Source organism: Aulonocara sp. 'chitande type north' Nkhata Bay, linkage group LG10 (genome assembly GCF_057382095.1).
Source record: "Aulonocara sp. 'chitande type north' Nkhata Bay isolate Kocher_YH1m ecotype deep benthic linkage group LG10, A_spYH_male_GT1.1, whole genome shotgun sequence".
Lineage (NCBI taxonomy): Eukaryota > Metazoa > Chordata > Actinopteri > Cichliformes > Cichlidae > Aulonocara > Aulonocara sp. 'chitande type north' Nkhata Bay.
This window is the reverse complement of record NC_141353.1, coordinates 25,253,254-25,268,983: the sequence shown is the minus strand read 5'-3', so window position 1 is coordinate 25,268,983 and position 15,730 is coordinate 25,253,254. Positions and strand designations below refer to the sequence as shown.

The window sequence follows — 15,730 nt, the reverse complement described above, 5'->3', positions numbered from 1 at the left end:
AATATTGATCTTTAAAGAAGAGTAACAGGTAACGGGAAAGAAGCATGTTACCTATTTTAAGGGGAGAGGGTGGTGAGCTTACCTTATTTGAAGAGAAGATCACATCGTTGAGTTTTCTGGGATGCAAACATGTTAATCACCCTGTCATTGAAGTCAAATGACACCAAGTGCTGTGCTTTCTCAAAGCGTGCCTTTGACTGCTCCATCAATATTTCATAGCACTGTGCTGCTACTGACGTTGTCAGCCCGCCGCATCCTGCGCGGCCTTGCTGCAGCTTCAGCTGCATATGCCTCTGGTTATGAAGGTCACCTCTTCAGTTCACCGATGGAGTAGGAAAACTTCTTCTGTCTGGTTCTGAAAGGATCCGTGGTTCGTTTTTGAAGAATGTTGTATAAAATATCAACAAGCATGAAAACAAGATAAGAAAAGTAATTGTGCATCCCCAGCAAAGCGGACGTCCAGAAACACACTTTGCTGAATGGAAGTCGGAGATTCGTCTGATCCCCGTAAAGCTAGCACATGTGCCCCACAAAATTTAATACAGTCCGTGATAGTGAATGCCTGTTTTCCGTTTTTGTTTGTTTTTTTACTAGCTCGTTGTGTCTCTGTATAGCAATGCGGTGTCCTTCATACAGGCAATGTTAACTTTAGCAAACACTGATAGCTTTACACAATTTCCAGTGTGACTTAGTCAGATAAATGCTTCAAATCCACAATTCCTTTTTGAGTCCAAGTTGTGTGTCCTCCAAAAAGCAGGCCAGGGAAACAGTAATGTGAATTCCTACTAAACATGCAATTAGCCAGTCCTTTCGTTGAAACCACGTAACACAAAATTTATAATTCTGTCGTTTTGTCCCTTTGTGTTATTTGAACATCGTTTGGATGATGTGGTCTCATTCTCTTCACTTACACTTTTTCCTCCAAAGACAGAAGGAAATGGACGACTACATAAATAATCCACTTCGTTCTTGCTAATGCTCACCGGTGCCGCCATATTGATTTCGCCTTCGAGACTCTCACAGAAGACTCCTTCGCCAAAGTTCCCGCCTCTGGGCTGAACTAGCCCAAACGGTCACCAAATCAAAGGGGCGTGACCTGACTGACACCTGTCACTCACTGCTCTATGAAGATGAATGGTAGATGATGCTGCGGAGCATGGGCTGTAAAAATTTAGCTCATGTAGCTAAATCCTGTGTTTGTCTTTTTTTTTTTCTTTGGACGACTTGGTGTTTTGCTGCACTTTGTTACACCAGCGTTTAAGCAATCTGTTCTAAGATGATTTTAGATATATATACAAATATATATATATATTTATTTTTTATTAAAAAGGATAGGGAGAGCTTAGCTCGTCCGCCCATTCATACCAGCCGTCCCTGATATTAACAATGAATTTTGCAAAATTGCCACATGAGTAGCTATTGAATCCAGGATCAGAGCACTGGGCAGTTCATTAGCTTCCATCTCACTAGCACTAGGCAGGATCCCCTTTTCTTGTAAAATTAAAAAAAAAAAAAAAAGCACAAACATCAAACTAAAATCTAAAAATAATCGGCCTAGTGAGAAGGCTGCAATGTGTGTGTGAGCCACCTGTTGAGAATTAATTTGTTAAGCTGATCTTTCGCAGGCCAAGAAAAGATGGTTTTGACTTGTCACGGAGTAATCGCAGTACTAGTATCATTAATGAAGGGCTCTGTTCTCTTCAAATGTTCCAGTGAGGCTCGACATTGTGACAGTGCCCCAGCATTCACGGCCATTCATTTTATTATTTACACCTAGCACGACCCAAATGTCTTCTGTCTGGAAAACCTAATGAATATCCTGTGATTAATATTTCAGTGCTGATGCATTTATTATTTTTATAATTTATTTTGCTGACAAGCCAGGAATGTGGTTTAGTCAAAGCTTTTGTATCAGAACACTCGTTCCTTTTAATAACTCCTTAGCTCCTAACAGAGCTAAAAATTATACCTCAACCACTCACATATTTTTGCCAACTAGCAAAAACTCGGCTTCTTTCTAATAACCTTGTGTATGCTGCCTTTGCTGCTTCTTCCTCTCCACTGCAGAGGTGTAAATGATCTTACACCTGTTCCAAAAATATTTCCTTCACACTCTTAGAAGACAGAGGGAGAAGAATATAAGGACAGCCACTGGCACGAAAGAGAAATGAGGATCCTGAAAGAATTGCAAAAGGGGGGTGTTAGGTTGGGTGGGTCGGGGGGACACCAGGAGAAGGAGCTAGATTACCAATCAGAAGTCAGATTGCAGAAGATTGTTTGCACCCTTAGGCGGATCAACGGCTTTTGGATCTCTGAAAGAAGGGAAAAAAATTTTTTCACTGCAATTACTCCAAATAGCTGAATGCTATACACAAGCCACTGATGGGCTGTGTGTGCCAGCACAGAACTGTCCTAGCCACAGGCACATAGTCTGCATTCGATTAAACAGAGCAAGCCGAGGTAATCAGTCACCTCCACTTGCCCTTTTAAGGTCTCACATAAAAACATGCGCACACTTAGGAAGGGTGAAAGAAGAAACACCTATCAGAGGTGCCGTTACTGACTCCTTTTTGGAAGAGCATCAAGTCTTTGATAGATCACCCAATCCCCCGCGTTTTTGCCCTACCATCATGTATTCATGGCAGGTCCTGATCACAGTCTGTGCTGGTACCATGCTGAACAGCTCTTTAGCATCAGGACTGCATCTGTGTAAGAGTGAACTGAGATGATTAGTTTTCAAGCCTCTCTCACAGTAAATTTAACATGTAGATACAGGTACTTTCATGGCAATAGCACCGCTACCAGGTAAATAAAGAATGTGACAGTGTGTTTTGGCATCACAATGAATGGCACAGGTCACAAGATGTCCACTAGATTCTTCTTTCTTATGCCGTAGAACTATTAAAAGTTCTTAATGAGTGAATCACTGTGGTATTGAATTGATGGATGTTATTGACAGTAATCATGGTCAATTCACAAACATTACTACAACCCATTTATTAAAAGAAACAAAATTAGAAGTGAAACAGAATGCATGTGTTGGTTAATGCTAGTAATTCATTCGATCCCAATCCCACGATAATAGCAAAATAGAGATTTCTTGTTTTGTTTTTTAAATGTTTTCACATTTTGAATTGAATGCTGGCAACATGTTTGTAAAACTTGAAGCAGGGCCCGTTTACCACTGTGTTGCATAACCTTCAAATCTTTCTAAAAGTGAAATGTTTCTTATTCTTTGATATATCATTTCATTTGCTCAACAGTTCAGGGTCTCCTTTGCCTTTTATATACAGTGTCAAATGTTTCAAGTAGCTGACAGCGAGCTGGACTGCATCAAGCAAGTTTAGAGAGTTTACTTCTTCTACCATAAAATGCTGTAATATTTTGAGAATGTGGTTTGTCTCTTTTTTGACCATCTTTTTCCTTTTTTTAACTTTGGGATGAGATCGGTGTTAATAAATACCTCTGTGTACCACCTTTCTTTAGAAATGTGGAATTATATGTTAGTCTGTAGTATTCAGTGTTTGGTTTTATGTCTTGTCTATAATGCTGTAGAAAACTCTTGAGCCATTTCTTTAAATCACACTTACAACGAGGCACACTTGTTTTAAAGTGGGCTTGAGCAGCAGTTTTTCAGGCTTTCTGAAGGTCTTTTCATCAATTTTCAGTCTGGTCCTTGTACCTGGAATTTTGATTTTTTTTGTTTAATTTACTTAAAACTGACCTGTGACTCATTCACACATAAAACAGACACTTAACTCAACGGATGAACTAATCTTGTCTTCACACATAAAAGACAACTTATCAAGGAACTGGTTTTAAACCAGTTCTATTTTTAGGCACTTTGTTACTAGCAGCCTAACACAGAAACTAAACCCATTTCTTTAGCTGAATCTATAAAACATGATTCTTAGAAAATAAAACACACTTTGACAGGCATAAAATAGGATTTTTGTACCTAAGAAGTGATTCCCGAAGAACTATCAGCTTCAAACTTGGCATGTCTTGGCATGGTGTGCGGTTTATCCTTAAAACATTCAAGAAGACATGTCAACCCTTAAAATAAACTATCTACAGCAGGTGAACAGTATCTGAAAGTCATATCCTTAAGAAAGAGGGGGAACGACTGAGAGCTATCTGTTAACTGAAGCCTCATCAGAAATGATCTCAGTGGAAGGACAGCTGTCAAAAAGCAAATCTTAAGGAAGGGAAACAAGGAGAAAAGAATGAACAGGAACAGGACTGAAAATCAATGGCAACAGGTATCATGGAGAGATGAATCCAAATTTGAACTGTCTGATTCTTCAATATGTACAGAGGAGGTCAGGAGGGAGATACAACAGTGTCTACAGTCATCTGTCATCTGTAAAACATGGTGGAGGGTCTGTAATGATTTGGGGCTGCTTTTGTGAATGCAAAAAAGCACAGTTTGGTTTTGATCCAACGTGTAATACCATCTGGAAGCATTGTTAACAGAGAACAGAACAAAAGGCACCTAACATCCAAAGAAGAGCTTTGAATGTCCAAAAGGAGAACTGGAGTAATAATAATAATAATAATAATAATAATAATAATAATAATAATAATAATAATAAAGGCATTACTTACATTACACATTCAAAAGTCAAATATACAAACATGTAAAGCTCCAGCTTCCCAAAGTTATCTTCCAAATGGCTTTTATCAAAGCCACAGTCTAAACCTCAGATTTATTTGACAGGGAGAAGCAAAGTTTTCTGCTTGATAAGGTTTTTTTTAATCAGTTCAAGTAAATTAATTTTTCTTGATAGACTGAATTCAGAAGTAAAAGAGAGGCTTTTAATCACTCAGCAAGGTCATAACTGTTTTCACTGCTACCACCTGAGCCATCACAGAAGCACTCAAGAGCTCAAGCACTGCCTCATGAATCACATTAAGGTTTTTGCATTTCCTCCGAGCAAAGATTATGGAATCAGACAGAAAAGAGTCAACAAACAAGGAGTGGGAGGAAGAAGAAAAGACGTGGAAGAAGAGGAGAAAGAGGATGTGGTAGATGAGGAAATAGCATGTAAGCAACGGCTGATCCATTGTGGCAGACAGCTCTAAGATCATGTACAGGGCTACATCAATCACCACTGTAATCAGGATCCACTGCTACTGCATACTAACTAATACAGCCTGATAACTAACTGAGATTCTGTATGAAGAGGTTTTACAAACAGATGCTTACACGGACATAAAGAGCGTTAAGAAATTTTGCAGCATGGAGATAAATAAAGCACATCTTACCTTAAAATAAACACAGGTGGTTAAGGTATAAGCAGCATACTGACCATCTCACAGTCTGCCTGCTAATGAGGTACAACATATTATACCCTCCTCACAATACTAAGGGATAGCAGAGGGGAGCTCTGCATCTTAACAACACAGGCCTGGTTCAGCTGAAAACATAATTCTTTCCCAGTGAGGGGAGTGCGTTTGAGGCAAATTAGGTTAGATACACACACCCACCCACACTGCAGTCATTGTGTATCTCTAGGAGGTCCAGCAAAAGCAGAGTGGTGGTGAAAACCAATGGAAAAAAAACCCAAAACAAAACAAGGTTGAAGTCTCCCAGCGTCATTATGCATGTATGCGCTTGTGTATGTGAGATGGTGTCTTCTTCCAAATGATAGGAAAGCTGGGTGCAGAACACAGAAAGACTTGTAAGTTGAAATAGTTACCTTCGGGCACTTTCAGGATCCATCAATCCGAAGTCACACTTATATCATACATTTATTCAGCCTTAAAGGGAAAGAGGGGGGAAAGAGACAAAGAAGTAGTTTAGAGGCTGGTATCAAATAAATGAATCTAAGATCGCCGTGTAACAAAGTCCTAATGTTGGGATCTTTTTTGTAATTGCAGATGCCAGCATCTCCCATACCCCTTTAAATTTTCAACAAATGACTTTCCAAACTTGAAAGAAACAGAAATTGTGAAAGAAGTTCTAATCTGAAATGAAAGCTTGGGAGCTTTTAGAGCAAGCAGCATATCACAGGTTTTACCTCCATGTATTATTAAAGCTTACGTTAAACTGGCCACATGCTTTAATGAAAGGATGGAGCCATATCTGAAAAGAGAGCTAAATGAGACAGAGAGACTGCAGGGGAGGAAATAGACTGCTTTTGGTTATAATGATGAACTATTTTTTTTAAAGTGCATGGTTACGCCAAAAGGCAGCTTAAATATTATCATCAGACTGACCTGTCAGTCCCTGCATGCAAATAAGTACAGCACAACACTGGAAAGCAAGCAGAACCGCGGTATTTACGTGGCCACTATACATCATCATAGCATGGCAGAAACACTAAACTACTTTCACCCTGGGGAAACTACACCCTGTAAATATACACTTATGAAGTCCCACTAAGACCCATTGTTAGCAGCATAACCTCAGCCACTTACAACATTGTCAAACACCTCACCACTATCTTAGACCCACTTGTGGGAACACATTGCATCACATCAAAAACCAAGTGAACCAACAAGATCTGCAAACTTAGATGACATCAAAGGACAGCGTAACTTTTCACCTGTGTACCGGTACCTATAATCGAAGCAGTGGAGGCTCTCAGAAAATGACTACAGCGAGTTTTACCACTGAACATACTTGCACCCTGCTATACTTCTACTTCAACACCACATATTTCAAATGCAGAACGGTTTTCTACAGACAAAAGTACAAATGAATTATGGGCTACCCAATGTGACCCATTATACCTTACTTTTACATGGAGGAACTGGAACGTAGAGCTCTGGGCTCCTTCAAAGAGATAGCACCTAGTAGAGGTGGGAATCACCATACATCCCACGATACGATATTATCACAATACTTAACGCACGATAGGATATTATTGCAATTTTTTAAAATATTTTGCGATATTCAGATTCTGTACATAAAGGTAAACTTTATCAATATTCATTTTATCTAATATCAAAGTCTCGCACTCAGTCTTTCTCTCATTTCAGTCAGTTTTATTGTTGACAAACTGAACGGTTTGTATTACAGTCTATCCATCCATCCATCTTCATCCGCTTTATCCGAGGCCGGGTCGCAGGGGCAGCAGCCTAAGCAAAGAGGCCCAGACCTCCCTCTCCCCAGCCACCTCCTCCAGCTTATCCGGGGGAATACCAAGGCATTCCCAGGCCAGCCGAGAGATATAATCTCTCCAGCGTGTCCTGGGTCTGCCCCGGGGCCTCCTCCTGGTGGGACATGCCTGGAACACCTCACCCAGGAGGCGCCCAAGGGGCATCCTTGTCAGATGCCCGAACCACCTCAGCTGGCTCCTTTCGATGTGGAGCAGCAGCTGCTCTACTCTGAGCCCCTCCCGGATGGCCGAACTTCTCACCCTATCTCTAAGGGAGAGGCCAGCCACCCTTCGGAGGAAGCTCATTTCTGCCACTTGTATCCGCGATCTCGTTCTTTCGGTCACTACCCACAGCTCGTGGCCATAGGTGAGGGTAGGGACGTAGATCGACCGGTAAATTGAGAGCTTCGCTTTTACACTCAGCTCCCTCTTCACCACGACGGACCGGTGCAGCGTCTGCATTACTGCAGCTGCAGCCCCAATCCGTCTGTCGACTACAGTCTAGTCCAACTTAACTGAATGCAACCATCTGGTACAATTATAGCTATTCTGAACTATGCAATTTATGAAAACTATGCAGCCCATTCAGCAACTGAAGAATTTGAAAGTAAATTAAAACAAAATATAATTTTACATTAAATAAAAAAGTTTTAAACTTAATTAAAATAAAACATGTCTTAAATTAAAATAAGTAAACTGTCATGTTTATTGCTGCCAAAAAAAAGTTAAACACATTTGGACAGTGAAGGAATGTCAGGATTCTTGCTCAGAAAAAGGATCAACATGCTCTGAGCACAAAAACTTTTTTTGTAACAAAATATCGATTTCTGCTGTCCCTGTATACATTATTAGCAAACAAAATATCACGATACTACACAGTATCGATTTTTTCCCCCACCCCTAGCACCTAGTCACCTAGTGGTACAGATATATGGATTACTCCGAGGTCAAAATCAAAACCCAATAAGTAGAAGCCTTCACTGATCATATGAACTCAGTGGCTCCAAACATAAAGTTCATCAGGGAGGATACCAAGGACTACAGGTTACCACTGTGGACTGTGCAGCGCTCACTGAGAAGAATGTGAGGTTCCTGGAAGCCCACACACACAGACCAGTACCTACTCTATGACTCCCACCACCCTCTGAAACACAAACTTGGACCCTCCAACACCGGACAGAAAACATTCCCTGTAAGGCAGAAGGAAGGAAAAGGAATGTAAAGACTGCTCTTAAAATATGTGGTTATCCCAGTGGGGCCTTCATCAAATCAGGAAAGAAGGTCAGACACCAACTAGGGAGAAACAGAATGATAAACAGAACAACAATGTCATCCTGTATGTAGCAGGTTTGTCAGGGAAACTCAGGAGACTTTTCTTCAAGCACGACATTCCCGTGCACTTCAGACCCAGTCACACCCACAGACAAAAACTGGTTCATCCCAAGGACAAAACTCCCAAACGCAAGCAAAGCAACACATTGTATTCTTTGAAGATGAGCGAGGAGTGCTCGGACCTCTGCATTGGAGAAATCAAACAGCCACTCCACAAACACAGGGCACAACACTGAAGAGCTGACTTATGATGCCGCCATCCACCTACATAGAGGCCTTGAGATCCTTTTCCAGGTGCTTGGACCCCCACTCAAACCTTGTCTCAGTCAACAACAACTTCCAAAGAGAAAAACCCAAACATTGGGCTCAATACCTGAGAATCTCCACCCTTTGTTTTTATAACGAAAGAAGCCTCTTGGATGAGAGGTGAAATGTCTTTGCAAACTTAAAGACGTCCAGGTGACTTCCTTTTTCAAGCTGTTAAGACTACCATGACCTGGATGACTGCAAAGCTACAGAGACAATGCAATGTGAGTATCAAAGCTGAATCTTGCCACAACTGATACTAAGAGTCATTCTTTACAGTCCCCCAAATGGGAGAATGTTTACTGACATTTTTTAATATCAAACAGCCTACGGTACAAAACAAACATGGATTATACTGACTAACATCTGGTGTCACAATAATATTATCAAAGCACTCTGTGTTCTTCCTCATGGAAGCTTCTGGGCTTTTTTTTGTTTGCTTTTGGGGGGGTTCCAAAGTTTGGTGAAAATGAGCTGACGTGACTGAAAAAGTGAAGATTTCTTTCTCTCTTGCTCACTCGCTGGCTTTCACTGTCATTATGTTCAGTCAGAGTCTTTATCCGAGACGCTAGAAGGACGCTGGTTTGGTGTGACACTCGTTGCTATGCTTATGTTAACCTAATGTGTTGTCAGCGTGATTCATTATTTCATTTCAGCTGCGTCCTGTCAGTTTCACACCTGTCTGTGAGGAGGAAAAAGGAAAAATTACTGTGATAGTGAAGGACAGCAGTTTGAGGCCTAATGACTCTCACTTTCATCTGTAATAAGACCGGCGCAAATGAATTAGTTGAATAACGATGACAGATTTATTCCTTCGTTGCATTTTTCCTGTTTTCATTTAATCGGTTAATATCAACAGTTCATTAAATTTGGATTCTTAGATGTATTTATATTTTACATTTTATGCTAACAAGCACAGAAAGTTGTTCAAATTGCTTTAAAGGTTAACGAATGATTTAAAGTCAGGTCATTAATTTAGCACTGATGTCACTTTCTCTGTGAGATGTTTTCCAGCTACGTTACTTCCTGTTTTATTTTGGAGTTCCCTGTCATCTGTGTTTTGTTTTACTTTCTTTGAAAGGATTCGCTTAATTAGACTCGCCTGTTCTTTGTTCCCCACCTGTTTTCCTCTCTTTCATTGCCCTCTGTGCATCTACAGTGGGGCAAAAAAGTATTTAGTCAGCCACCGATTGTGCAAGTTCCCCCACTTAAAATGATGACAGAGGTCAGTAATTTGCACCAGAGGTACACTTCAACTGTGAGAGACAGAATGTGAAAAAAAAAAATCCATGAATCCACATGGTAGGATTTGTAAAGAATTTATTCGTAAATCAGGGTGGAAAATAAGTATTTGGTCAATAACAAAAATACAACTCAATACTTTGTAACATAACCTTTGTTGGCAATAACAGAGGTCAAACGTTTACTATAGGTCTTTACCAGGTTTGCACACACAGTAGCTGGTATTTTGGCCCATTCCTCCATGCAGATCTTCTCGAGAGCAGTGATGTTTTGGGGCTGTCGCCGAGCAACACGGACTTTCAACTCCCGCCACAGATTTTCTATGGGGTTGAGGTCTGGAGACTGGCTAGGCCACTCCAGGACTTTCAAATGCTTCTTACGGAGCCACTCTTTTGTTGCCCGGGCGGTGTGTTTTGGATCATTGTCATGTTGGAAGACCCAGCCTCTTTTCATCTTCAAAGTTCTCACTGATGGAAGGAGGTTTTGGCTCAAAATCTCACGATGCATGGCCCCATTCATTCTGTCCTCAACACGGATCAGTCGTCCTGTCCCCTTGGCAGAAAAACAGCCCCATAGCATGATGTTTCCACCCCCATGCTTCACAGTAGGTATGGTGTTCTTGGGATGCAACTCAGTATTCTTCTTCCTCCAAACACGACGAGTTGAGTTTATACCAAAAAGTTCTACTTTGGTTTCATCTGACCACATGACATTCTCCCAATCCTCTGCTGTATCATCCATGTGCTCTCTGGCAAACTTCAGACGGGCCTGGACATGCACTGGCTTCAGCAGCGAACACGTCTGGCACTGCGGGATTTGATTCCCTGCCGTTGTAGTGTGTTACTGATGGTGACCTTTGTTACTTTGGTCCCAGCTCTCTGCAGGTCATTCACCAGGTCCCCCCGTGTGGTTCTGGGATCTTTGCTCACCGTTCTCATGATCATTTTGACCCCACGGGATGAGATCTTGCGTGGAGCCCCAGATCGAGGGAGATTATCAGTGGTCTTGTATGTCTTCCATTTTCTGATGATTGCTCCCACAGTTGATTTTTTCACACCAAGCTGCTTGCCTATTGTAGATTCACTCTTCCCAGTCTGGTGCAGGTCTACAATACTTTTCCTGGTGTCCTTCGAAAGCTCTTTGGTCTTGGCCATGGCGGAGTTTGGAGTCTGACTGTTTGAGGCTGTGGACAGGTGTCTTTTATACAGATGATGAGTTCAAACAGGTGCCATTCATACAGGTAACGAGTGGGGGACAGAAAAGCTTCTTACAGAAGACGTTACAGGTCTGTGAGAGCCAGAGATTTTCCTTGTTTGAGGTGACCAAATACTTATTTTCCACCCTGATTTACGAATAAATTCTTTACAAATCCTACCATGTGAATTCATGGATTTTTTTTTCACATTCTGTCTCTCACAGTTGAAGTGTACCTCTGGTGCAAATTACTGACCTCTGTCATCATTTTAAGTGGGGGAACTTGCACAATCGGTGGCTGACTAAATACTTTTTTGCCCCACTGTATGTGTGGATATATAGTCTCAGTTTTTATTTCTTTGTTGAAACATATTTTAATCTGTCCTTGTGTGGTCCCTGTTGCCTTGTGCATCACTTCATAAACCATTATTAAAGGAGTGCTTTGAGTTGCATCTTGCCTGCTTCTGATGCTGAATTTCGTCCTCTGAAGAGGTTCATGTACACATGCCTGAATTTAACATCAAGCCACAGATTTTCCATCTATTAGTTGTAAAAAAACAACTTTTATGTACTTTCTATTTGCATAATAAAGACTATAATAAATGGCTGATGTACCCACCCTGACATCACTCATGGGTTTGTGGATTATCCTGTCTTTTTGGTTTTTAGAACATACATATTTTAAAGTAATTTAACTATATTTTGCAATAAAAAATGTTTGTCATATATGCTTAAAAAGTCCTGGTGAGTTTATTTTTTTGTTTGTTTTTTGTCTTTCCACACACAAAAGGACCAGAGCATTTTTTGCCACATACAGCAAAGACAATTTGTCACATTTTATTATTCTTTTATTAGTTTGTTGGAGCCTCATTATCCAGGATCACTGAGGGAAAAAGAGTATAAAAGTGCTTTAAGTGCAGTTTAAGTAATGGGAAGATTTTAGCTTGTATATGGTAATGTTCAACAGCACCAGGCAAATCTTCCTTTATTACGCCCAGTGAACATGTTTGAGAAATATGAACGGCTTCTCAATGACACAGCCAGTGAGCTCGCCGAGAACTTTTATGTTGAAGTTAATCTTGTGAAAGCAAAGCTTTCGATGCCGGGTCCCTTATCGTTACTGCGCCTCAAAGAAAACAAGAGTCCCTGCTGCAGAAACAACCAGAATCTGATGCCAATACATGCTGTGCATTCATGTAAGATGATTTTGATCCACCGTGCTAAAAGAGAAAAAAAACATATATTTATATTAACATACATTTTACTGCACTAAACGTGAACAGTTCAATATGAAAACTATTTAAGGTTTGGGATTATTAGATATACTTTCAAGCTCAGATAAAGCAGAGGATACTTCAGAAAGAATAAGGCCAGTCATCTGTGAGGACACATACGATGGGTCAGTGTAGGAGAGGAGAATTTGCTTTAAAGCTGAGGTATGTTTTGATAACCTTGATTTTATTTTTATTTTTTCTGTGGGATGGCTCAAGAATCCATTTACTGTCTTCAAAGAAATGGTCAAGCAGGAGAGGAAAAAAGATGGATTTTGTGTGTTTCTCAAGAGCAGGGCAAAGTCTGAAGATGCTTAACTGGTTTTTTGCACACTGTGACCTGTCTTAGTCATTTCTGTGATTCATATACAGCGTTTCCATCTGCTGCATGCTCCATGAAAACAACACTAATGCCAGATGATGCTTCAGCTGTCTGACATGGTTTCCTATAGATTATATTCACATAGTGATCGGCCAGCTGTGGATGTGAGAAAGTGAGCATGGTTTCTGATTGGTCCACAATAAGACTCGGCCATCTTTTGTAACCCCCTCACACCTAAAGCTATTGGGAAAATGAAATAAGCGAAGCTGCTCGAGTGGGAAAACTGTACGTTCATTCATTTACTTGACATGAGGCATTTGAAAGGGATAAAAGCCAAACTTATCCGCCACTATTTGAACAAATAGCAAAACTTGAACATTTAAAGGTAAAGAGGAAAAGAGAACAAACACCTTCAACCGTGTTATGAGTGTTGAAGTTGCATAGTTTGTCCAGCAGAGGGCACTTTGCAATTTCCCTGTTGGTGACACGTGTTTTGAACACCACAAAAACAACAATAAGCTGATTGGAGCAGATACAGTGTCAATAAGTAATCCACAACTTTTTGTGACTATAAAATGTTTTTAAACTGCAATGGCATGTTGACTTATCTATAACAAAATAATTATACATAGCAAACTTTAGAGAAACCTACTTGTTTCATCTATATTGGCCTATATGTCGAATTTTCAAATCAACAAATATCGGTATTGGCCTAAAAAAAAAATTTTTTTTCTAAACTTGTTCCATGTTTCGCTTTTACAACACTTGTGAGGAACAAAGGGAGAGATGACTGTCAGTAGAGGTGAACCCAAACTCTAACCAGTAGATGTAACAGCTACTGTCATGGCCTCTTACAGGCAATGCAGGTCACTTCCAGCTGAAACTACTTGTGAATCTGTGTGAATAACAACTCCTGTGTGTAATAAATTCAGGAATGCACCTTTAATCCCGTGCATCAGACTGGGAGGGTCTCCTACAGTGGAGTTAAAATGAAGTGCAGGATCAAAGACCTGGCTGCAGCTCAGAGGCACCGGAGGAGGTTAGACCTTCAGTCTCCTCTCTTCTCCTCTCCTCTCCCATTTTTGCTGGAGTTGCAGAAGTGTCTTCTTTATGTGTGTGTGTATATATATATATATATATATATATATATATATATATATATATATATATATAGTCACTACTTTCTCTCTCTCTCCTTTTTAACGCCGTTGTGATCGCTTGTCTTTAATCTGCTTTGAGATGCCTTCATGCCTCCTGTCTCTCTCCCTCGTTCCCGCACTTTCTCTCTTGACATAAAGTTCAAAGGAGGGGCCTCCCACTAAGTACCCCCCGTCACCTCTCTCATCCATTTCTCTGTGGCTTTTCCCCAGTTTCCTCAGTGGGGGGCATTTAGATTTTCCTTCTCAGCCTCTCTTTCTCTCCCTTCATCTCTCTCTCTCGCTCTCGATTATGTCTCTCATTCTCTATTATCTCTCTGCTGCTTCTGCTTCTTTTACCTGTCGCTTTCCCATCTTAGGCTTAAACTATCCAAAGTCTTCAGTCACCCATTTAAAAAATTTGTTTTATTAAAAATTGGCAGTTGCCCAAAACACAGCTTAATGCATCTGCTTTCATCTTATTCTTTAAGCAGATTTTTAAATAGGGAATTTTACAACTTTAGAGTAGCTGTATTTTACTTACTCAATGAGCTGTAACTGTAAATCAGACAGCTCACACACACATGCATGCCTGCATGTGAAGCCAGCTGGTTGGTTGAAAGGTAGGTCAACCTTTAGTCTCTTCCAATTTCCTCTTTAATTACGCATTTTAAATGTCAGTGCAGCTGATCACAGGTCCCTGAGGTATCCGCTCTGGAGACAGCTTTTGAAAGTCTCACTCTTTTGGTGTCACAAATGCCAACCTAGTGTGCACAGAGGAGCCAAATGGAAAGAAAATGATGCATTTCCAAATGCAGCTGGCTTAAAGGGCAAGTATGCTACAACAGAGGTGCCTGCCAAATGGTCAGACTGTAGAAACATCTTTTTAAACACTTCAAGGTTTCTTTTCTCCTGCCTCATCCAAAAACCTTTTGGTGCAAACTAATCGCACAGTGACAAGAATGATTGCACTCTTGTTCATTCTTTACCTTCAAAAAAAGTCTGCTTCTCTTCCTGTCCTTTGCTTCTTTCTTCATCTATTTCTGCATCAGACGCCTCTGTCTGACCACAGAGATACACACACCGACAAATCAAGTCCTATCATCTCCCCCTTCCTTCAGTGTTTCCCCTCTAGTCTCTCTCCATTTCCCTTCACCCTTCACTACTCTCCACTTGCTTCCTCTAAAAGATCCATTCGAATCTGAGTTCATGCATGTGTGTTTCCGTGCACGAACATGGCAAAGTGTGAGCAACTCATGCAGAGGAAGCATCTACTTGAGAGGGAAAAGTGGCTAGAAGGCACTTTCTGATAATGAAGCGAGCTAAATGGATGCGATGAGAAGGAGAAGGTCAAGAGTTTGGATGGGATGGTTAAACAGATCCACAATATGTTTACAGTGCTGGGAAAAAATATTTGGCCTCTTCCTATTTGTCACACGTAAATGTTTCAAACAAATTTTAAAATTACACAAAAATAACCCGTAAATACAGCTTTAAATTACATTTATTAAAGAAAAAAAACATACTCAACCCTTCCTGGTCTTGTGGGTTGTGCAATTGACTGCAAACAGACCATCACACTGCAACCATAATGTTTAACTGTCGGTATGATGTCTCTTTCTTATTGATAAATCATGAACTTTGACCTTAACTGAGGCAACAGAGTCCTGCAGTTCTAGGTTGTTGTTATTGTTGTTCTCTCTCCCCAACTGGTCGCGGCAGATGGCCGCCCCTCCGTGACCCTGGTTCTGCTGGAGGTATCTTCCTGTTAAAAATGAGTTTTTCCTCCCCACTGTCGCCAAAGCGCTTACTCATAGGGGC

At 40.7% G+C, this 15,730-nt stretch overlaps 1 long non-coding RNA gene and 1 pseudogene across 1 annotated transcript in view; one reads left to right on the top strand and one right to left on the bottom strand.

Moving 5' to 3' along the window:
- LOC147320981 (uncharacterized) overlaps positions 1-1,012 on the bottom strand; it is a 76,513-nt gene extending 75,501 nt beyond the window's left edge. Inside the window, exon 1 of the long non-coding RNA XR_015131163.1 lies at positions 83-1,012. This is a non-coding gene — a long non-coding RNA (uncharacterized LOC147320981). The remainder of the gene's footprint in view (positions 1-82) is intronic.
- A 3,890-nt stretch (positions 1,013-4,902) lies between these two features.
- Positions 4,903-8,674, top strand: LOC147320980 (uncharacterized; annotated as a pseudogene).
- Positions 8,675-15,730: the final 7,056 nt, after the last annotated feature.